Source organism: Herpailurus yagouaroundi, unplaced genomic scaffold (assembly GCF_014898765.1).
Source record: "Herpailurus yagouaroundi ecotype Mexico unplaced genomic scaffold, PumYag 165, whole genome shotgun sequence".
Classification (NCBI taxonomy): Eukaryota; Metazoa; Chordata; class Mammalia; order Carnivora; family Felidae; genus Herpailurus; species Herpailurus yagouaroundi.
In genome coordinates this window covers 4104331-4128813 of record NW_024412406.1, presented here as the reverse complement: position 1 = coordinate 4128813, position 24483 = coordinate 4104331, and the positions used below count along the sequence as shown (strand labels likewise).

Genomic DNA, 24483 nt, shown 5'->3' with positions numbered 1-24483 from the left:
AAATTTCTCGTTTATTTACAAAGGTCTGTAACTCACAACAAATTAATCACCCATTGGTTAAATGTTATGCATGTTATCTTGTATTTTCAAAAGTAGATATGATTTAGAAATTACATATGAGGATGCTGAGAATATTGATATTTAATAAATCATGTCCTATGTTTCTATTGGCTCAGTAACAAAATGATACTGAAATGATGCAAAGATTCATTTGCACCAGAAAACAAAAGAGGAAAAAAAGCCTTTCCAATGCACATTTAACTGTAGACATTACTGCCTTCTTGGTGGGGTGGCATGTTTGATACATGGAGACAAAAGTATCTTCCTTCTCAAAACTCTTCTCTGAAACTTGGCTAAGTAGAAAAATATCATTGAGTCAGATCAAGTTTACACTTGATCTTAGCCAAAAGGCCGAGAAGCGATTGAGTCAGATCAAGTTTAAACAGAAAAAAATTTCTGTTTTCTATTGTTCCATAGCAAACACTCTCAACACTTACTGGCTTAAAATAACAGCATTTATTATTTTTTATGATTGTTTTGGTTGACTGGCTGGCTCATTACTCCACATAGTGTCAGCTGGGAACGTGGCCAGGCTACCTTTGCCCTCCATGTGGTATCTTATCCTTCAGAGAATGTATTTCCATGTGTCCTCTCCCTTCAGGAGAACAGAATGGAGACTGAGTTCCAAGAAGATGAGTCCCAGTGTACAATTGCTTGTCAACCTTCTGTTCACATCATGCATGTTGATGCATGGCCAAAGTTCATGTGCAAGCCCAGAATCAATATGGGAGAGAACCATCCCAAGCTTCAATCCTGGGAGCATGATTCATTAGGAGCCACCAGTGTAATTTCTAACACAGAAAGGAATTTGAAAAAATTTGTTTGTACAAAGAAGGCTGGTAGCTCATGGTCAGAGATGAAATCTGTTATTAGCAATTAAAAAAACTATGTCATTTTGAACACCCCAAATTTAGGTAATGTATCCATACATATAATTAGAAAATTCATCCCTTAAAAACCTTCACTATTAAAATAGGAAGAAAGAAAATGAAATCATTAAGTGTCCTATTTGAAATATTTTTTAAGTGCACAGAATAACTACTAAGGAAAACATAGGCATAAATAATAAGGCAAAGGGAGAGTTTAACAGTTTGAAAAACCATCACAAAAATGATAGGTTAATATCAAAAGTTGCTTCCTTGAAAAGTCTAATGAAATAAAGCTCTCATAATTAAAAATCAAGTAAAATAGAGAAAACACATACATAATATAATGAAAATTTGAATTAAAGGTTAATTCTAGGCTTACTAATATATTATCCTATTCTGAAATCCATTACCAAATTCTATAAAGAAATACAAATTTGGGGTGCCTAGGTGTCTCAGTCGGTTAAGTGTCCAACTCTTGGTTTTGGCTCAGATCATTATCTCTGTTTGTGGGTTCAAGCCCTGCATCCAGCTCTGCGCTGTCACTGCAGAGCCTGCTTGGGATTCTCTCTCTCTCTCTCTCTCTCTCTCTGTCTCTGTCTCTGTCTCTCTGTGTCTCTCTCCCTCTCCTTCTAGCCCTCTCCCACTTGTACTCCCTCTCTCTCAAAATACATAAACTTGAAAAAAAATAAAGAAATACAAATTTGAAGTTACAATAATATTTGAAAGAATGGTGCAATATTAACATTATTTATAGATAACTTGATTTGTAATCCAGATAACTTGAGATAACTCAAAAGTATTAAGATTAACAAATTAAATATGTTTAAAATGCATATAAAAATAAGGAACTCTGTTGTTTATCAGCAATGATCACAATATATTGTAGAGAACAGTTTTCATACACATTAGTAGCAAAACTTTACCCAGGAATATATTAGCTCATTGCCTGGTCCATGAAAGTGTCTCAAAAATATTTTCTGGATGTTCAGGGGATGCATAGCTGGCTCAGTCGATGGAGCATGCAACTCTTGATCTCAGGCTCATGAGTTTTAGCCCCATGTATTGGGCATGGAGCCTACCTAATTAAAAAAAAGAAAAAAAAATTCTGGGTGTTCATAGACTAATAAAAATGAACCAGAAGAGTGTAGAACCTATGTGAACAGCCAATACACTTTACTTGAGACATAATAAAGGGTGTTGATTAAATAAATGTATACCATGTTCCAGGATGGGAACTGTGAATATTGTGAAGACGCTAATTTTATCCTATTAATTTAAATGTTTACTTCAGTTCCATTATGTGACTTCAAAACAGTTTTTGGAACTTAAAGTCATACAAAAGTGTGATGGAAGAACAAAAAAGGGGGTAATGGTATTCGTTTCTTTTTTAAAAACAAGAGTAAGATATGCAGACACTACTGAAGACTTGAATTTAAAACAAAGCCATGATAACCAAAACGGCATGTGATTGGCACCAAATCAGTTAGATTAATAAATCTGAATAAAAATGTCAAGAACAGACTTTAATGTAATCAGAATATGAAATATGTTAAATTTTCAAACCAGTAGAAAAATTCATTTATTTAAATACTGATGCTGGAAGCATTACTTAAAAATTTTTTTATGTCTTTATTTTATTTTGAGAGATGGAGTGCAAGTTGGGGGAGGGGCAGAGAGAGAGGGAGACACAAAATCTAAAGCAGGCTCCAGGCTCTGAGCTGCAGCACAGACCCCAACACGGGGCTCAAACCCACAGACTGTGAGATCATGACCTGAGCTGAAGTCAGACACTTAACCAACTGAGCCACCCAGGTGCCCCATGGAAGCATTATTAATAATAAAAATCAGAACTCTCTGTCAAATTATAAACCATAATAAATAAAAACAATGGTAATTGACATATTTGCCTACATAAAACTAAAAATTTTTGTATGTAAACATATTATGAATAAAAGTTAAAAAATGTAAGTTTCAGTTAGGCAGAATGATAAATTCTAGAGATCTGCTGTACAATATCGTGCCTGTAATTAACAGCACTATATTTACACTTTAAAAGTTTGTTAAATTTGTCACATTAAGTGTCCTTACTACAATGAAAAACAACTTGGGGCACCTGGATGGCTCAGTCAATTGAGTGTCTGACTCTTGATTTCTGCTCAGATCATTATCTCAGGGTCATGAGATCAAGCTGCATGTTGGGTTTAGCACAGAGCATGGAGCCTGCTTGGGATTTTCTCTCTCTCTCTCTCTCTCTCTCTCTCTCTCTCTCTCTGCCCCTCCTCTGCCTATTCTCTCTCTCTGTCTCAAAATAAATAAACTTAAAAAAAAAACCTTGATGAGGTATTTTCCAGAAATTTTTTTCTTCAAAAATCCCTTGAAAGTGAAAATTCTTATTAAATAAAGAGCCTTTACAAAAATAATGAAAGAATGAGCAATAAATACATAAATAACAGAACTGATTAGGACACGAACCAACAAAAGAATACAAAATAAAAAAAAAAAGAATGGGAGTTATTTAACCTCACAATTGATTAAAGAAAATAAAAATCTATGTATTTTGTATTTTAAAATTTGAAAAATGAAAGAAAAATGATAGCCAGTGTTGTCAATAGTTCAGGTAAGTGGGACTTATGCATTATAGAGGAGGGTAAAAGTAACACGACATATGTAGAATAATTTGGTAATTTGTATCAAAATACTTTAAATGAAAATATCTTTGATCTCTAATTTTGTCTCCTAAAATTGTCCCTAAGTAAATAATGATGGATGCAAATTAGAGCATTAATGTTTTATTGCAAACATAAAAAAAATATATGAACAACTGCATTTACAGCCAAAGAATATTATTAAAGCACCTTAAATCTGTATGATGGTAATATTTGTAGGCATTAATAACACATGGTGAAAGAATATATACTTCATGACAGACAATAATAATATTCAGGGTGATTAATATTATGTGAATGAGTAGTTTATAAAATATTAAGCATAGTGTGGGGCGCCTGGGTGGCTCAGTCGGTTGAGTGTCCGACTTCAGCTCAGGTCATGATCTCACACTCTGTGAGTTCTAGCCCCGCATCGGGCTCTGTGCTGTGAGCTCAGAGCCTGGAGCCTGTTTCAGATTCTGTGTCTCCCTCTCTCTGTCCCTCCCCTGCTCATGCTCTGTCTCTCTCTGTCTCAAAAATAAATTAATAAAAACATTAAAAAAAATATTAAGCATAGTGTAATCCCAGTGGAAAAAAATCTTGGGAAATACATGCTGAAATATTAATATTTCTTATTTCTTACATATGGCATTATGAGTAATTTTTATTTCTTTTTTGTAGTGATTTTCTGTATTTTTCAAAGTTTCTTAATGATGGTTTTGTTTTTGTAATCAGAAGGAATCTATTCAAAGTCAATATTATAGACAAAAGTTGATAAAAACAAGAACTATCCTTTTGCTTCCATACACTTATGTGAGTGCATAGTTGTGCACACGTATATACACACACACACACACACACACACACACACACACACACACACACCTCCCAGGGTACAGATGTCTTTGTTTTGTAGTATCAGTTCTTTCAGCATTAACTGTGAAGTGATTGGCTTCCAGAACTACAGCATCTGTAGCAAATGTGGAATATTTGGACAATTTTTAGCTTGCATTCCCCAACGCCATGAGCCATAGAAGACATTTGGGACTACTTGGTGAAGAGAGATTTGGTCTGCTATGGGCAAATCTGTTATCTGAGGGTTTTTCTTAATACCCAGATCTGACCAGTATTCAGAATTCTATTGGCTTAAAGATTTGTTTTACACACTGTCCCTTTTATTGCAAACTCCCTGAGGAGTTCTCTATCGTCAATTGTATAAGATTTACTATTTCATGTAAGTCAAGAAGAAAGTATTGCTATGCTGTCTAATATTTACTTATTCTTCCTCTCGCCCGGTTCTTTTGTTTCTTCTTTCCTTTCTCCTTCCCTCTCTTTCCATTCTTTGGTTCTTTCCTTCCTTTTTCTCTTCCTTGCTCTCCACTCCTTCTCTCCCCAAGTACATGTGAAGTGTAACATTTAGTGTTGACCAGTGATAAAGCACACCTCTTAACGTGCCTTCAGTTAGCTCACCAACACTTGAGGGGATTTAGAGAGTTTTGTGTTTTCAGAAATTTTATTAAATAATACCTTGCAAAGATTAAATTGAATAATTCTCACAGGATTTAGTGAGAAAGATAGTGAAAAGTTTAATTATTTTGAAAGAATCCTTAAATAGGAGCCAGGCAACTTACCTCATTATATGGCAACACTATTACTGTGGAGCAAAATCTCTGGGTGTGATGATCAATTTGGAAAACATATCCTAGCAAGTTGGAATCTCTTTTCTCCAATATCCTGCCATAGAGTGAATGTCTGTGTTCCCCTAAATTTGTATGTTGAAACCTAATCCCCAATGTGATGGTATTAGGAGGCAGGGCCTTTGGGAGGTGACTAGCCCTTATGAGTAGGTGTTAATTTCCTTATAAAAGAGATTCTAGAGGGATTTCTCTCCCTTTCTGTCATGTGATGTTACAGTAAAAAGATAGCTATCTTTGAGGAGGTAGACTCTCACAAGACTCCAAATCTACCTGTGCCTTGATCTTGGACTTCCCAGCCTCGAGAACTGTCAGAAATAAATTTCTGTTGTTTATAAGCTACCCAGTCTGTATAGTGGTTTGTTATAGCAGCTCAAACGGATAACATATACCCCCTGAAAATGTTTTCCATCATACTCTGACCCAGAATAAATATTTCTTCTTCCCAGTCACTATTAGGCATGTATAGGAGCATCTCTCAGCCCCAATTCTCAACAGCTGCAAATTGTTTTTTTCATTCTCACTATGTTCTCAAATGTCATCCTTCACAGAACATCCAGTTTTCCTAGGGTGGTTAGAGAAGTAGACTTGAACTTTGCCTTCTTTTTCTCTGCTCCCCACCATTAATCTCTTTTACCTACTTTTGATTTCTAAAGACTCGAGGTGTGTATATATCAGCTTGAGAGTTGGGATGAAAAAGGTGAAACAAGATTTTAATTTGTGTATGCGAATTTCCCCCTAGAGATTAAAAAAAAAGAGTCAAGGCCATCCTACTGTTCAAAGTTCAGATAGTACATACACTCATGAATTAAAGATAACATAATGTTGGTAGACAGGATTCAGATAGAAGAATGTTCTGATTTATTAAACTTGTCTTTCTAAGTAAGATAAAGTAGTTGAGCTAATCGACAATATAAGTCTCTTCTTTCTGAGTCTCAGAAGGAAATAATTCTTTGTAAGAGCCTTAGGAGAGAGAGAACTATAAAAACAGGTTCCACTCTGATGGGCAGACACTGGGAGAGGGACTGTATAATTTTGTACATTGGCTGAGGCTAATTCAAATAGTGTTAATTGTTCCTCTGCCTCTAGTCAAGGTGGTGCCCTGAGACTCAACACAATTCCACTGGGTCTTCACCCAGAATTGAGAGTGTTAGAAGTTGAACTGTTTCAGGAGAAACAATGATCTTTGCTTTAGCTGTGTACGGCATCCATCCCAGCATACTTTGGAGCCAGGGGTAAGAAAGTAGAAAAGGGGACAGGTGCTGGTATCACTTCTACGTATTACTTTTTGTCAATGCTTACTATAAATTAACTTTTGCTACCAAAGGGTGCTTTATTTAATTGTGCAGGTGGACCAGGGGAGTTAATATGTAGAACAATGTTAATAGATTAAATTTCTTATGATTCCTATTTTGTCCTTCTGAGCCTTCCTTCACTCTCGTTCACCTAAGCATCCATGAAATCCAGGAAGAGATTTCATTCTGAAATTCAAAAAGAGGGCGTTTGCATCTATCCTTTGCCATATAAGCATTGCTATTGTTTGCTGAATTGTTTAAAGTTTGCATCCCTTTGATCATGGGATAAATGTTGTTTGGCAAGCTAGATCACTGGGTTTTAGGGGAAGTTTTGGGAGGTAGAAGGAAAAAGGGAGAACTTCCTTTCCCAGTCTTGAATGCTTGTGGGAAGAGACAGATGAAAGAGACAAAGTAGCATGTGATGTAGTCAAATGCAGGGGTCTCTCTTTCTGTTCTTCAGAATTCAACCTAGAGTGGTAGTATGTCAGATAAATAAGAATATCACCAAGTACAGAGGGGGCAGGTGTTCTTCATGCCCTTGCTTGCAACTCTGGGATGAATTTAGATTTGCACTTGGCAGACTGACCCATGCCACATCACTGAAAACATAGTTAGGGAGACCCAAAAGCACTGGTCTAGCAGCATGGCTCTTCAGTCATGGCCATAGGATGGACTCTCTGTGCCAGGAAGGAGTAGGATCAAAGTCAAGCCTTAGAACTATCTTTAGTACCAGTAGGAGGTAAGATGAGGTCCTCAGGACCTGAACCGTGAGCAGAAACATGGGTCCAAGCAAAGAAGAGTGTACCAAAGTTTATAAGGGATCAGTTTTTGTATTGGAGACTAAAGGAGCTTTATAGCAGGTTGCTAAGGAATCTGCATTCCAGAATTGTAGACTGTCCTCCTCTACCTCTGGTCTGGGGCATGTGAACAATGCAAATGTCTTAAGGAGAGAAGCAGCTGGAGGAGTTTTTTGCAAGACTAAGCATTTTTATTTAAGAGACTGAATATATTTCAAAGGGCTATTTTTTTTTTTTAATTTTTTTTCAACGTTTATTTATTTTTGGGACAGAGACAGACAGAGCATGAATGGGGGAGGGGCAGAGAGGGAGGGAGACACAGAATCGGAAACAGGCTCCAGGCTCTGAGGCATCAGCCCAGAGCCCGATGCGGGGCTCGAACTCACGAACCGCGAGATGGTGACCTGGCTGAAATCGGAGGCTTAACCGACTGCGCCACCCAGGCGCCCCTCAAAGGGCTATTTTTTGATAACAGACTAAACTTTAGGTTAGATTGGATATTTACTTACATAAACAATGGGGGACACTGGAGGAAGAATAGATAAGTTATAGACAGAATTAACAAACTGTGTACGTAAAAAGTTTGTTACATAACATACAAACTTTTAGTTCTTTAGGTTACAGTATGAATAAAAATTGACAACAGTTCTTTAGATGTAAATTCTTGAAGTTAGCCTGCAGATGTCATTCTGCAAGGTTGTCTACTTTCCCTTTCAATTTTCAAAAAGATTAAATTCTGATTAAAGGTGAGATGGTTCAAGCAATTAAACCGTGTTCTCCTTTGTTCTTCCACCTTGTTCCTCTGTCTTTTCCTCATACCTCAAACCGTCTTCCCCAACTGCCCCATGTGGCTTCTCCTTCTAATGTTTTCAGCACTAAGTTATGGGAAACCCAGGCTTTCAAGATCACAAAGCTTGGCTTGACAAAATTCCATTTAATAAATGTCGTCTACCATAAACCTGCTATGCTCGTATCTTCTATCATTGTTAAAACTTGGGTGCAGGTGTTCACATCTGCATTTCTGTATCTGAATCTGGGATTCACCTTAAAAAAAAAAGCCTTTTTAAAGACAAGTTGTAAGAAATTGCCTATGCCTGTCTGAAGTTATAAAGAATCTCGTGATTGTATTTATTTTTAATTTATTATTGTTATTGTTATTATTTTTATCTGAGAGAGAGAGTGTGTGCATGATGTGGGGAGAAGATCTGGGTTGGGGAGAGAGAGAGAGAGAGAGAGAGAGAGAGAGAGAGAGAGAGAATCTTAAGCCGGCTCTGTGCTGAGTGTTAGCCTGACATGGGCCTCGATCCCACAACCCTGGAGGTGTTACCTGAGCCAAAAGCAAGAGCCGAACACTCAACTAACTGAGCCATCCAGGCACCCCAAGACTCTCCTGATTTTGAAATTTATTTTAAAATTGTTAGGTGAATTCCTAGAAACTAAATTTCTGGATCGAAAGCACAGTGAAAGCATTGCTTTGGATACGTTTTATTTATTTGTACTTATTTATTCAATAAGTGTTATATGCAGGGGACTATGCTCAGGACAGGGATAGCGAGATAAAAGGCACAATTCTCATTCTCAAGGAGAGAATAATCTTGAATCAAATAATATGACAAGTAAAATACAGCATGAAAAATGATGAAATAGAAGTAAGAACAGGAACAACAGAAGCATAGAGAAGTTGAATCTAACTGGAGAGTCATAAGGAAGTGATTAGATTATGAATTAGTTAAAAAATGAAGATGAGCACGGAAAACCTTTCAAGTGGAGAGCATCATCTGCAAAGGCCAGGAAGAGTGGGCCCCATTGGGAGATTGTCTCTAGTCTGGTGTGGCTGGAGCATGGAGTCCTGAGGGAAAACAGTGAGGGAAGAAGGCAGAATTCAAGAAGACTGTAGTCAGTAGCATGAGTTGAAGTTGTTTTTTCAATAAAGTAGTAATTAACCTGTTTGAAGGGAGAAAGGGAAAAGTTATAGAGGGAGAGACTGAGGATACTAGAAAACCATTAAATTATGTGATGGATTTTAGTATGTTTGCCATTCTGTTTCTGTCTCATCATCTCTTAAATTTTAAATATTTCCTTTTGAAAGTCCATGTAATAAATATTCATTCCTCTGGCTCACATTTAGGATGCAGCTTGCAAAAAGAAGTCTATGGTTCTCCGTTTCGTATCCCATCCCTTGTGGCTCCGCGTGTGAGGTGGCAATGCCAGTTGCTGTGTTTCTTTCTGACCGGATGTTCTCTGTGTTCATATTGATCGTACAGGGACCCGATTGTGCTGATGTGAAGGTTGGGACTAGTGAAATTATTAGGTCTCTTTTCACTAAAAATAGAGCACCCGCGGTCATCCCAAAGGAGTAATTGGCTTGCAATAGCAACTTATTCATGTTATAGGCACTTCTTTCCAGTTTTGTCTAAAGAAACTGTGCTTCCTATGGCAAGTTCTGTATAAAATGCATTGCATTTCAGGTTAATGCTATTGATCATCAGGGAAGACAGAAAAATTCAGAGTGTGTGCCAAATAATCTTCCATAATAGTAGGCTCGTGTTCTCTTCATTTGACCTTTGATTGCCTAGAAGTTATGGGCTGTGGTACGCTGGAACAGTGTGCAACGCCCTGGATCTTCCAAGTCTTAGCATCTGCTTGAGGCTTAATGACTCACATCACTCTTGGCAACGGTGCTTTGGACTTACAGCAGCCGTGCGGGTTCATGTGGATGATGGAAACAGTTTTCTACCTCTGTGGTAGTAAATGGTCTTAAGTGAACTTTGTTCAAAGAACTTTTTCGTATAAAACCATTCATACTGTTTTTCGCCTTGTATACCATCTCCACTGCAAAAAATAGTATTGCCAGTTAGAGATATAAAATTACCTATCACACATGACTGGCATAACCTGTAACATTAAAATTGAAGAAAAAGAATTTTTAAAAAATCACTTTCTATCCTTGCTGTGTAGTTTTATTGTTTCCTCTGTTTTTGTGCTTGATACTCACTTTGGGGGATTTATATTACCCAGGTAATATGCTTTAGGAATTATTAAACTGCCTAATAGACTAAATGTCTTAGTGCCATTTTTGTATTTTTTGACTTTTAGGAACTTAGAATTCTAATGAGGGATTTCTGTCCTAATTTACCCTAAGAATAAGTAAAACGATTCAACTTTGGAATTTTAAAGAATACTTACTTAAGAAATGAAATATTGCAATAAGAATAAATCTTTACTTTTATGTTTTAAAACTAATTCTTTTGTGGGGCGCCTGTGTGGCTCAGTTGGTTAAGCATCCAACTTCGGCTCAGGTCATCGCGGTTTGTGAGTCCAAGCCCTGCATTGGGCTCTGGGCTGACAGCTCAGAGCCTGGAGCCTGCTTCAGCTTCAACGTCTCCCTCTCTCGGCCCCTCCCCTGCTCACACACTTTGTCTCCTTCAAATATAAACACTAAAAATTTTTTAAATTAATTTCTTTGTTAACTTCATGTATGTGTGCATACATATTTGTATATCTGTATTTAAAACAGGCTGTGATGGTTACATGCCTGAAATTTTACAGAAAGAATCAGGAGTTAGGAGGAAACACTTGAACCTATGGGAAATTTCACTTTGCAAAACTTTGATGAAACTAAGCAGACCATGAGCTCATTGAAAATGATAAAGTTAGAACTAAATTGCTCTAAAAGGATCATGTTAAAGATCTAGGAGCATTGCAGGGATATTGTTTAGACATGTTTCAAGAGCTGATTCTGATTACCTTCTTTATGAGGAAAATATTTAGATTTCTGTACACTCTTCTCTTTTAAGATCTATTAAAATTAACATCAATTGGAAAACTTATTCTAATTATTGAGTGCCTCTCATATGCAAAGTACCATGGTAGATGTTCTGAGTAATATTTATTCTTTCATTTCACAGATATATATTGAGTATTTTCTGTTGTGAGTCACTGGAAGCTTTCTGTAGGGTAAAAACTAAATCCCTTCCATTTATTAGGAAGGAAAGCCATTCTGCCTATGGTAAACTGGGATGACTGATGGGGGAGTGAAATAAAACTGAGGCCAGGGCGACTGATTTGGCAGTTATTCAATAGCCAAAAAATGGACTACAAAGAACCTAGACCAAGGTAGTGGGAATGTGAATAAAAATAAAGAATGGACTGAGAAACATTTTTTTAAAGTTGACTAATTGAGTGTTTGTATGTGGGATAGGCAAAAGAAAGAAATGACAGACGATTCAAGAATTTTAGTTTGTTTAAAAAAAAAGGTGGGGGGTGCTGGGTGGTTCAGTAGGTTAAGCGTCCAACTCTTGATTTCGGCTAAGGTCATGATCTCATTTAGGTTCTGAACTGACAGCGCAGAGCCTGCTTGGGAGTCTCTTTCCCTTTCTGTCTGTGGCCCACCCCCACATGCTCTCTCCCTCTCTCTCTAAAAATAAATAAACTTAAAAAAATTTTTTAGTTTGTGTCATTAAACAGTGAAACTGCTAGAATTGATAAAGCCAGAGGGGCAGTGGTCAGCAGAGAAAGACCAAGGCTTTGATTCTGAAAGAGTATGCAGATAATGGTAGAGATTTCCATCTGATGGTATTGATTACCATTTGGGGCTATACAGAGGAATGGGTAAAGTGATGCAATGGCCAGGGGATCATGTAGATGGATGGATGAAGATATAGGACAGGAAAACTGAAGCTTTCCTCTCACTGTGGGGATTGATATAAATGAGTCATGAGTTAAACATTCTGTATTAAAGAACTTCTATATCATAACTGTCGTTACATTGTGGTAAATATCTGGGACCATGGTGATGTGTTCAAGGTTTAGTACTTCACACACACATAAATGTACATATACAAATAATCACATGGATTGGGCATGAGTGATGAACCTTTCATCTTAGTTTTCTATGATTTATTTTGGTACCTACTTATATCCTTGGACAAGTGTGATACAATTGCAGGGGTGAAGTGAAGATTTATCCTACATAGGAGGCAAAGTTTGTACTTATCCCAGAGTTTAAATTGAGCACATCTCCTTTCTGAGCTCCTTGAGCTTACCTAGTAAAAATGGATCTATAAGAAAAAACGCAACTTTGTAATACGTTATTTATTTATTTATTTTTGAGAGTGGAACAAATGGAATTGTCTAAGTAGAGACTAAGTACCTAGAGAGATTGGGAAGACTTGGAGGGAAAAGGATGGGGGAAATGTGTGCCTTTATATTAATTTATTCAGAGGTGGGAGATGGGTGCTTACCCAAGACATCATTGCTCAGTGCCATCTCAGCTGTGTTCATTTTGGTCACAGTCTCATCTAGGCTTAGCACATAGAGCCCCATCCTCATTCTGGTAGTGATCTTACTAGGTTCATCACATTCCATTGATTCCCTAAAGTGCCCTAATCTCCTCTTCAACAAGATCTAATGGTGATGATAAACTGCAGGTAAACAGTTGGAAAGGGAAATGGAAAATGGGGCAAAATGAAGAAGAGCAATCCTTTGGGAACAAGGGTGAGATCTGGCAATGAAAATCTAGCAAAAGCAGAAGAGAAGAGAAGCTCTTGCAGCAAGCACCCAAAATATCTATCACTGGATAGAAGGGTCTTTAAATACTAACCTGGCACTTAGGAAAAATACCCTTATATTAGTAGGTGATTAGTGTATGGAGCAGATTACAGAGGAGGAATTTAGGAACAGTAGCTAAGCTAGAAAGACAGAGCCATACAAACTAGAATGTAAGAAATGGAGCCATACAAACTAGAAAGATGCTTAGGAACAGGAAGAAACACAATTATCAGAACTGAGATCCTGCATTAAGGTTATTTTAAGAAGAAGGATGATGCTTCTGACTCCCAGAAAATGAAGCTAGAGTTAGCTAAGGACTATTTCTCAGTAGAGGTTTTGGTTTCCGATATGGGAGTGAGGGGGGATATGGAAGCTGAGGACAGTGTGGATCTAATGTTAGCCTTTTTGCAAATTTTGAAGCAGCCATTAATTATAGACCCAATATCTCTGTCTCCTGTATATGTACAGAAAATGCTACAGAAAATATTGGAAGTTTCAGAATGAGTTAATAAAGATTGAATGGAGGGAAATTCTAATCAAGGTTTAGGAAATTTCAGATAAATTTCTTCTGGCAGCCATATATGTGTAAGCCCTGTAACTCCAGAACTCCATTTCAGCTTTCCTTCTTTGTGAGGACACCACCCTTTCAGTAATAATGAAGACATTTCAATAATGGATATTTGTAGCTGAGTTTTCATTTTCTTTATATTTGTCTTCCCCTCATCGAGTCAAGCATGATATAAAATAGTCTGAGAGTAGAAATCTTGCGGCCAGCAAACAGCACAACCACTATCCACATAGAGGTTTGTGCCATCAGGATAACGATGCCCTCCCTGGCAGGTGAGAATCTGAGGAGTTAGCTGTTGAGTCACATCATAGGAATTTCATTTAGTCCCTGCCTAAAATCTGACCACTCCTGCTCTTTTGTAGCACACTACCATTTACAGAGGAATGGAAAGGTTCTTGGTGGCTGTGAACTTAACCTACTGTCAGAATAGGCTACTTTCACCACATATTCGTTTTGATTTTTAGAGAGTGCTTGGAGCCTGGCTACCAAGAGTTATTTCTGGTCAAGCCCAAGTAAGTGTTGTATGGGTTGAAAAGAGGGAAAATCTCGAGAAGACCAAAGTTGATTAGAATTACGCAGATTCTTTGCGTGATGTGGACATTTAAATGAGAACAGTTCGATGGAGTGGTTTGAATCATTTGGTGAAAAATGTGAGTCCTATGAAAAAGAAACTGAGGAAAAGTGGCCCTTCTTCTAGTATGATTTGTCTCTAAGCCAAAAAACCCCCATCTTTCTAGTAACAAAACTCATTCTCTTATATTATATGTCTTATACTGGTATTGTACCTACTAAGTCAAATGGTAAGGACTTTGAAAGCAAAGGAAGAGTACCAATAACCAAATGGAATAATTATTAAAATTTGTTTTTAAATTTTCATACAGAAGAAAATTATTCTTTAAGTCAAATGGTAAGGACTTTGAAAGCAAAGGAAGAGTACCAATAACCAAATGGAATAATTATTAAAATTCGTTTTTAAATTTTCATACAGAAGAAAATTATTCTTTGGGTTTACAATTCTTTGAGTTTTGACAAAATTATATCAAGATAGTAACAGTTCCCTCCCCAAACTCCTTCATGCTGCCCCTTTGTAGTCAAACTTACCCTCAACCAGGTAACAACTGATCTTCTTTTTAGCTTTCTATATAAATAGGCACTACGCTGTGTAACCTCTTTGAATCTGGCTTCTTTCACTTAGCATAATGCATTTGAAATTCATCCATATTGTCGAATGTATCAATAGCTTTTTCCTTTCTATTCCTGAGTAGTACCCCACTGTATGGAGTTTATTTATTCACAAGGTGGAGGACATTTGGATAGTGTGGTAGGCAGGATTTGGGGTCCCCTGATCTTTGTTCCCTTGTATTATGCTGGTAAATATGTTATATTACATGATAAAAGGGAATTATGTTTGTAGATGGAATCAGGACTGTAGATTGCAGATGGAATTAAGGTTGATAATTAGCTGACTTTGAAATAAGATTATCCCTGTGAGTCCAGTGTAATCACAGATCCTTAAAGGTTACTGAGGAAGGCAGAAGCGAGTCAAATAGATGCAGTGTGAGAAGAATTTGACTTGTTGGCTTTGAAGATAGAGGAAGGGAGATATGAGCTAAGGCATGGGATAGTCTCTAGAAGCTGGTAATGGCCCTCAGCTAATAACCAACAAAAACCAAGAATCTCAGTCCTACAACTGCAATGAATTGAATTCTTCCAACAACTTAAATGTATAAGGAAATATATTTTCCTCAGAACCTCCAGAAAGGAAGTTAGCTCTATCAACACCTTGATTTCAGCGTTGTGAGATTCTAAGCAGAAACTAAGCTGACTCTGCTTTACTTCTGACCTATGGAAACTGAGATAATAAATTTGTGTTGCTTAAACAGCTACTTTTGTTGTAATTAGTTATGACAATAATGGAAAATAATATAGGGAGTTTCTAGTTTGGGACAATTATGAAAAAAGATGTTATAAAACTTAAATGTATATGTTTTTATTTAAACCTGAGTGTTCATTTACCTTGGGAAAATACCTAGGAGTGTCACAATCAATTCTCATTACTTGTGGTAGTAATGTTCTCTATAAAGTCACCTTCAACATTGAATTAGCAAATAATGAGACATTGCTCCTAGGACAAATGCAGAGTTACGTTCCTGCAAGCCTCTGGCCACAATAACATTTTTGTCAACTGATCAATACATAACCTTGTTATATGTGTGTTAAAAACACCTTATTTAATATATATTGTTGATTCATTAACCTTGAACTCAGAGCCAACAGCATTGTAACTCATGGTTAAATGAAACTGATCTAACATATGTATTTTTTCTATAAGGCACATCATAGCCTTCTCGTGTGTTTGGAAATACTAAACAGCAACAAAGGATTACATACTTGGATGCCATTTTAAACAAAATTAACAACAAAAAGCACAAAAATTAAAAAAAAAAGCACCCACTGAAAAAAAAAACCAATCAAACAAAAAACCACACAACTAAATAAACCAAGAAAAGAACATTTATTTACAATTATGAGAGTGAAAACAAGAATCCAGAGCACTGCCTTGTTCATTCTCAACTGGGAACATGAATGTTGAGTTAGTCAAATTTTTCATTGTTCTGCACATGCCATTGAATGACTGCAAAAGCCTTTCAAGTATTGATTTAGGGTTATAAATAAACTTCATCAAGTGGTAAAGTTCACAAATACAGATGTGAATAATGAGGATTGATTGTATTATCAAAGCATGTGGTGAGTGTATGTTTACGTTTATAAGAAAATGCCAAACTATTTTCTGAAGTCACTGTACCATTTTGTACTCTCACTAGCAATGTATGAGAATTTTAGTTGCCCACTCCCTCACAGTAATTACTATATTGTCAGCTTTTCTGACGTTAGCTATTCCAAGAGATATGTAGTGGTATCTATATGTAGTGGTATCTCACTGAGATTGTAATTTACATTTCCATAATAACTGATGATTCTGAGCATCTTTTCATCTACTTATTTGGCATTCCTATATCTTCTTTGGTGAAGATATTGTTGTTCAAAAATTTGCTCATTTATTAAAAATTGGGTTGTTTGAGGGGTGCACGCCTGGCTCACTCGATGGAGTGTGTAACTCTTGATCTTGGGGTTGTTGGTTCAAGCCCCATGTTTGGTGTAGAAGTTACTTAAAAAGGAAAATTTAAAAATCTCTTAAAAAATTGGGTTGTTTGATTTCCCATTATTGAATTTGAGAATTTTTCCTATATTCTGGATGTAAGTCCTTTGTGATATGTGTGACTTGCAAATTTTTCTTCCTAGTTTATGGCTTGTCTCTTCACTCTCTTAAGAGTATGTTTGGCAGAGCAAATGTTTTACGTTTTAACAAAGTCTAATTTATTAATGTTTTCTTTTATGGGTCATGCTTTTAGTGTTGGATCTAAAATCTTTTTGTCTAACATAAAATAATGCAGATTTTCTCTTATGCTTTCTTCTAGAAATTGTATAGTTTTACACTTTACATGTAGGTCTGTGATTCATTTTGAATTAATTTTTGTGAAGGGTATAAGATATAAATTGAAATGTAGATAGATAAAATATCCAGTTGTTTCAGAGCAATGCATTGAAAGACTATCATTTCTCAGTAGAATTGCTCTTACATCTTTGTAAAATATAAATTAAGCATGTATGTATTGATCTAATTTTGGACTTTATTCCATTGACCTGGGTGTCACTATTTTCTCCAGAACCACAGTATTTAATTAGTGTAGCTTTTTTTTTTTCTTTGAGAGAGAAAGCATGAGCAGGGGAGGGGCAGAAAAAGAGGGGGACAGACACAGGATCTGAAGCAGGCTCTGCGCTGACAGCAGCGACCAATGTGGAGCTTAACCTCATGAACCATGAGATCATGACCTGAGCCAAAATCAAGAGTTGGACACTTAACCAACTGAACCACCCAGGAACCCCCTAGATGATCAGTCATGTTGAGCATCTTTTCATGTGTCTGTTAGCCATCTGTGTGTCTTCTGTGGAAAAAATGTTCATTTAGATTATCTGCCCATTTTTAAATCAGATTGTGGTTTTTTTTGGTGTTGAGTTATATAAGTTCTTTATATATTTTAGATATTAGCTTGTCATCAGATGTATTATTTGCAAATATCTCCTGTTCATTAGGTTGCCTTTTGTTTTGTTGATTGTTTCTTTTGCTGCGCAAAAGCTTTTTATTTTGTTAGATTTTTGCTTTTGTCTCCCATGCCTTAGGAGACATATTCAGAAAAATGTTGCCATAATCCATGTCCGAGAAATTACTGTCGTTTTCTCTTCTCGGATTTTCATGGTTTCAGGTTTCACACTTAGATATTTAATCCATCTTGAATTTGTTCTTGTGTGTGGTGTTGGAAAGTGGTCTAGTTTCATTCTTTTACCTGTAGCTGTCCAGTTTTCCAGCATCATATATTGAAGAGACTATCTTCAATAAATTGTATATTCTTGCCTCTTTGGTTGTAGGTTAGTTGACCAAGAGTGGTTTCTTTTGTGTTCCATTGCTTTATGTGTCTATTTTGGGGCCAGTACCATACTGTTTTGATTACCACTACTGCTTTGTAGTGTGTGTTGAAATCTTGAGTTGTGATACCTCCAGCTTTGTTCTTTCTCTTAATTAATTTAGGTTCCCTTTGATTTCTTTTATCAGTGCTTTGTGTTTTTAGCATGCATATCCTGAACATATTTTGCTAAATTTGTAGGTATATATATTTCATTGTTTAGTGTTATTATAAATATTGCTTTTTAAACTTCAATTCTAATTTTTATTGCTAGCATATTGAAAAATGATTGAATTTTCATATTGACTCTGTAATTTGTGACTTTAAAAAAATTTTTTTAATGTTTATTTATTTTTGAGAGAGAGACAGAGAGAGAGAGAAAGAGAGAGCGTGAGCAGGAAGCGACAGAGAGAGAGGGAGACACAGAATCCAAAGCAGGCTCCAGGCTCTGAGCTGTCAGCACAGAGCCCGATGCGGGGCTTGAATCCACAAGTTGTGATATCATGACCTGAGCCAAAGTCAGACACTTAACTGACTAGCCATCCAGGCGCCCCTGTAATTTGTGACTTTGTAACTCTCTGATAATTCTACCTGTTTTTAGATTCCATAAAGACTTTCTAAGTAGAAAATCATGCAGTTTGTAAATAGTGGTAGGATTATCTCTTCCATTCTCATCTGTATGCCTATTTCTTTTCACTCCTTATTGGTGTGATGCTGAATAGGATCAAGTGATCATCCTTGCTTTTCCACAGTTTGGGGGAAAATATTCAATTTTTTGCCATTAATTATGATGTTTGCTCTAAGTGTTTTAGAAAAAATGCTATTTATTGGGTTTTTTACTATGAATGGATATGGAGCTTTCTAAAATGCTTTTTCTGCATCTTTTTACAGGATCATATGGTTTTTCTTTTTTAATATGTTTATATGATGAATTATACCGATTGATTTTTGAATGTTGCAGAACCGTCTTGAATTTCCAGGATACAACCACTTTGTTCTAACATATCATCTTTTTATGTATTTCTGTGTTTAATTTGTTGTATTTTGTTGATAATTTTTGTGTCTACATTTGTGAGGATATTGGTCTGTAGTTTCTTTTCTAATAATGTTATTGTCTGCTTTTAGTATTGATGTAATGCTGATCTCACAAAATGAGATGGAAAGTGATCTGTCTTCATTTTGGGGGGAAGATCTTGTGTATAATTGGTATTACTTCTTCCTTAAATGTTTGGAAGAACTCACTATGGAAACCATTTGGGCCTAGATTTATCTTTGTTAAAATGTGAGAATAATGTTTAAAACATGAAACTGAGTACCTATTATGTATCTGAAATATTGATTACTTTCTCACACACTTTCTCAATTTCAGTAAATACAACAAGTTTTAACCTAAGTTAGCATGAGGTATTTGATTCAAACTAGACACTACTTTGTTAGTAATCTTGATATTTCAGTGAGGATGCTGAAAACATCTGGTAGAAAAGTTAGATTTGTAGTTAAAGATGAGATAAGCTTATGACCTTAGATTAAGTCATATGACTCATTTTGAGTCCAGGTTTTCTTATCTCAAAAAAATGGGTATAGTGCATCATAAAAATTTTACATCAGCTAAAGTATTCAGAATTTACGACTAACTTGTAAGTGACCTAATTGGTCAGATTTTAATGAAATACAAACACTTTCCATCCAGCTAAAAAAATATCAAAGTTTTAAGTTATGTAACTCTGAGAGAAGTAACTAGTTATTCATCAAAAATTGTGTTTGCTTTCTGGGTACATAGTAAGGATTTTATTTCTCAGCCTCCCTTGGAGATATTTGTGGCTTCGTGAATAAATTTGAGCCAGTGTAATGTGAGAGGAGGTATTGAATGCCATTTCCAGTCCTGGTTCCTAAGGACCCCTTGTGCGCAGTCAATGTTTCATTCCCCTTCAGGCTCGTGGGCCTGGACACAGTCAGTGGTGACCTTAAAGATTGCAGAGCTGCTGGGGTGCCTGGGTAGCTCAGTCGGTTAACTGTCTGACTTTGGCTCAGGTCCTGATCTCACAGTTTGTGAGTTCGAGTCCTGCATCAGGCTCTGTGCTAACAGCTTGGAGCCTGGAGCCTGCTTTGGATTCTGTGTCTCCCTCTCTCTCTGCCCCTCTCCCTCTCATGCTCTGTCTCTGTCTCTGTCTCTGTTTCTGTCTCTCTCCTTGAAAAATGAATAAAAATATTAAAAAAAAAAAAGAAAAAGATTGCAGAGCTGCTGTGAACCTGGATCTCTGAATTAATACATGGATACAAGTACCCTGCCAGTACGTTCGCCTTTCCAGTAATGGTGTGTGAAAAACAAAATAATCTAAAGTATTTGGATCACTTGGAGATACATTTGTTAAGAACAGCTAATTCATATAGTTTGATAGTACTATAATTTTTTTATTGGGAAAATGAATATTCACATTGAGCAATCCCAAATGGAACAGAAGTATCCAGTTTCAGAGTGGGCACAATTTATGATGAAAACCTATGAATCAAAGGTAAAAAAGAAAAATAACTTTTAAGAGATTGTTAATCAGGTGGAAAATTCTAGAGGAGGATATTTGTCATTGTGTTTGGTTGTTTGTTTAAAGATAGGCTTGATAATCCAAGTAAGGCTCCAGAATAGGACATTCCAAACAACAATGAAATTTAGTTTATGTAGTTAGAAACTTTACCCAGCACATTTATAAGTGTGTCAGACACAGTGTGTAAGCAATGTTGATCTAGGAATTGCTAAGTGACTACCAGAGAAGCTAAGGGATTTCTACGTACTTAAAAGCAATAGGCACTATCAGGCATTTATTTGGCTCACTAATAATTTCTGTAATTCTACTTTAATATTGAAAAATGTTTGCACACTTTTAAACAGAGCTCAACAGTACTTAAGAAATAACCAACAATTAAAATGCGAAGAGATAATAGATTCATGTGCTTTCGGTGTGATGGAAGATTGTTTAGATTTCAAGGTTTATTTTGTCCTGCCAACAGTGTTATTAATCATCGTTTCTCATTTCCTTTCACTGCTGGGATTTGACAAGGATTTTATTTCACCTTGAAAAACTGCACATAGTGGAGAGTTTCTTCACTTTATTCCTGCAGTCTTAACATACCCTACTGAGTAAAGGTAAATTGCTTTTTATTCTGTATTCTGTTATATTTTTGAAAAATGGTTTTCAAATCACAGATTTGATTCCTCTCTTGGTACTGAAAGATCATAAACAAATACGTTTTTATGTTATTTTTCTTTAGTAAGCTTTATGATTTTATCCTCAGCAACTGGACTAATTCAATAAGCAGCAGACCATAAGGCAGTAAATGGATACACTATTAATTTTTATTGCTAAAGTTTCTTTTATGTACTATTTGATCTAAAGATGTTATTCACATTTTTATGGTGATCCTGGCAGACTTTAAAAATCTAACTCTATAATTCCTGTTGATATTCCTGGATATTTTTAACTCAGCAGCTCAAGGAATGGTAACAATTCATATCTCACCAGCAAGTTCATTAAGTGAAAACCTTGAATGAGAAAGGGAAAGCAAAACAAATAGGTCGTAGTTTCGTTGTCCAATCAATAGATCACAACTGGGAAGGTTTAACTGCAGTCAGTACTAATATCAGTACACTACAAGAACTTGTTGAATGATTTATTCTCTTCTTTGTTTACCCTCAAAATGAGAAGTATATGCCTGAATTACCTCAAGAATAGCTCCTTAGAATTGTTTTGATTCTGTGGTTGCGCCGAATTGGAGCTGAAGCAGTTGACCATTAAAGCAGAATAGTGAAATTTCTTAAAAAATCAACATAAGAGGTAAACAAGGATGTGCCTCACTTCCAGATGGACTGGCATTCTGCAGGGCCTCATCGACGAAACTATTTTGCTGCTAATTTTGAAGTTGTGCTAATTGATAAATACAGCAGAATCTCCCACCTTAGGCTCACACTGATTAAATCAATGCCCTCAATTTATATTCCTTCATCTCTGAAAATCATGTGTGTCCTATAAAGAAATGGAAGTGATGGATACAATATAAAACACTGGGGTGGCAATGATAGTACAGGCCTTTAAAAGAACTGTATTACATCAATTTGACGAATATTTATTGAGGACTCCATGGAACTACATATAAACACAGTCTGTGCCACCAGGACCTTAATCAGAGAAATAAGATCCAGTCATAAAAGGTACATAAAACTTAATTAATAATCACACAAAAGCTACTTTAAATCTGTTCAGTGCTACATGCTAAATGGCTGGTGTGGGTTATTCAGAGGTGAAGTAACTCATTTTGTGCTGGTCCAGCCTGGTCTGGCAAGTTTTATGGGCATTTAGTTTACTTTTCAAAGGTAATTTTGTGTTAAGCAGTATTGGAACAGAAAAGATTATTATCTGTACATCCATGAGGCAGATAATAAATACCACAGGCACTCAAAGAGGAAGACATGATTAAAGGCTAGGGTAGTCTGAAAATTCTTTATGGAAGACATAAGATATGGGTCGAGGATCTCCTAAAATCTATTGCAAACATAATACTTAATGATAAAGGGTTAGAAACTTTCCTCTAAAATGAGTAATGAGACAAAGTATAGTCATTATGACTGTTTCCATTTAACATTAGGCTAGGGATCCTTGTAAACATACTAAGATTAATATGAATTTGAAAGCAACATGCAAAACAGCCAGGATAGTAGACACAAATTTATAATAGACACTATTCTTTTTAAAAAATTTTTTTTAGGATTTATTTATTTTTGAGAGAGAGAGAGACAAAGCGATGAGCAGGAGAGGGGCAGACAGAGAGGGAGACAAGGAATCTGGAGCAGCTCCGGGCCCTGAGCTGTCAGCATGGATTCCAACGCAGGGCTGGAACTCACTAACTGTGAGATCATGACCTGAGAAGAAGTCAGACGCTCAACCGACTGAGCCACCCAGGCGCCCCTAATAGACACTATTCTAAATAGCTCTCATGAGATACCATTTACATACCATGCAATTCAACCTTATTTAAAGTGTACAATTCAATGAATGTTTTATATTAATTTTTGTATATTCACAATTGTATAACCATCATCATAATCTAATGATGACAAACTCCATGTTTACCCATTTGAGGAACTGCCAGACTGTTTTCCATCAGTATTTCATTACTTTTTACTTTTTATTGCCAAATAATATTCTACTATATATATAAGCCAGATTTTATTATCTTTTAATAAGTAGATGGGTTGTTGCCACATTTTGGCTATTATGGATAATGCTGCTATAAATATTCATATACAAGTTCTTGTGTGGTGGTTATGTTTTTATTTCTCTTAGCTAGGAGGAATTGCTGGGTTATAGGTAATTCTGTGTTTAACCATTTGAGGAGTTGCCAGACTGTTTTCTATACCCACCTTCAGTATATGAAATTTCCAATTTCTCTGCAGCCTCACTGAAGACTTTTACCTATTTGATCATTGTCAATCTAGTAGGTATGAAGTGATGTCTGCTGGTTTTGATTTGTGTTATCTCTGATGGCTAATAGTGATGGCACCTATTTTCATAAGCTTATCAGCTACTTGTATATGATCTATGGACAAATGTCTATTCAAATCCTTTGCCTATTTTTAATTGGTTTATTTATCTTCTTGTTGTTGGCTTATGAGAGTTCTTCATATATTCTGAATGCAAGTCCCTTATCCGATATATGATTTCAAAATATTTTCTCCAACTTTATGGATTGTATTTTCATCTTCTTGATGGTGTTCCTTGCAGAACAGAAGTTTTTAATTTTGATGAAATCCAATTTATCTTTTGCTTTTGTTGTGTTTTTGAGTCATATCTTTTTTTTTTTTTTTCAACATTTATTTATTTTGGGGACAGAGAGAGACAGAGCATGAACGGGGGAGGGGCAGAGAGAGAGGGAGACACAGAATCAGAAACAGGCTCCAGGCTCTGAGCCATCAGCCCAGAGCCTGACGCGGGGCTCGAACTCCCGGACCGCGAGATCGTGACCTGGCTGAAGTCGGACGCTTAACTGACTGCGCCACCCAGGCGCCCCTGAGTCATATCTTAAGAATCCATCACCTAGTCCAAAGTTATGAAGATTTACTTCTATATTTTATTCTAAGAGTTTAAGTGCTTTAGCTCTCACATTTATTTTATGTTGAGTTAATTTTGTCTATGATCTGAGTAAGTTGTCCAAATTCTTTTCATTTCTTTTTTTCTTTTTTTAGTATGTGGGTATCTAGTTGTTCCAGCACCATTTGGCCATTTCTTTAAAAGATAATTTTTCCCCATTGTATTGTGTTGGTATCTGTGTCACAAATCAGTTGATCATAAATGTGACCGTTTATTTCTGGACCTAAAAATTTTTCCACTGATCTGTATTTCTACCTTATGGAAATAGCACAGTGTCTTAATAACTCTGCTTTATAGTAAACTGTGAAATTGGGAAGTGTGAGTCCTCTAACTCTATTATTTTTT

At 36.2% G+C, this 24483-nt stretch overlaps 1 long non-coding RNA gene across 3 annotated transcripts in view; it reads left to right on the top strand.

The window, feature by feature from the left end:
• LOC121038052 (uncharacterized) overlaps positions 1 to 24483 on the top strand; it is a 322789-nt gene that overhangs the window by 184774 nt on the left and 113532 nt on the right. Inside the window, exon 5 of one of the 3 annotated variants that reach the window (XR_005794120.1) lies at positions 21055 to 21140. The exons of the other annotated variants lie outside the window; for them this stretch is intronic. This is a non-coding gene — a long non-coding RNA (uncharacterized LOC121038052). The remainder of the gene's footprint in view (positions 1 to 21054; positions 21141 to 24483) is intronic. 3 annotated transcript variants of the gene reach the window in all.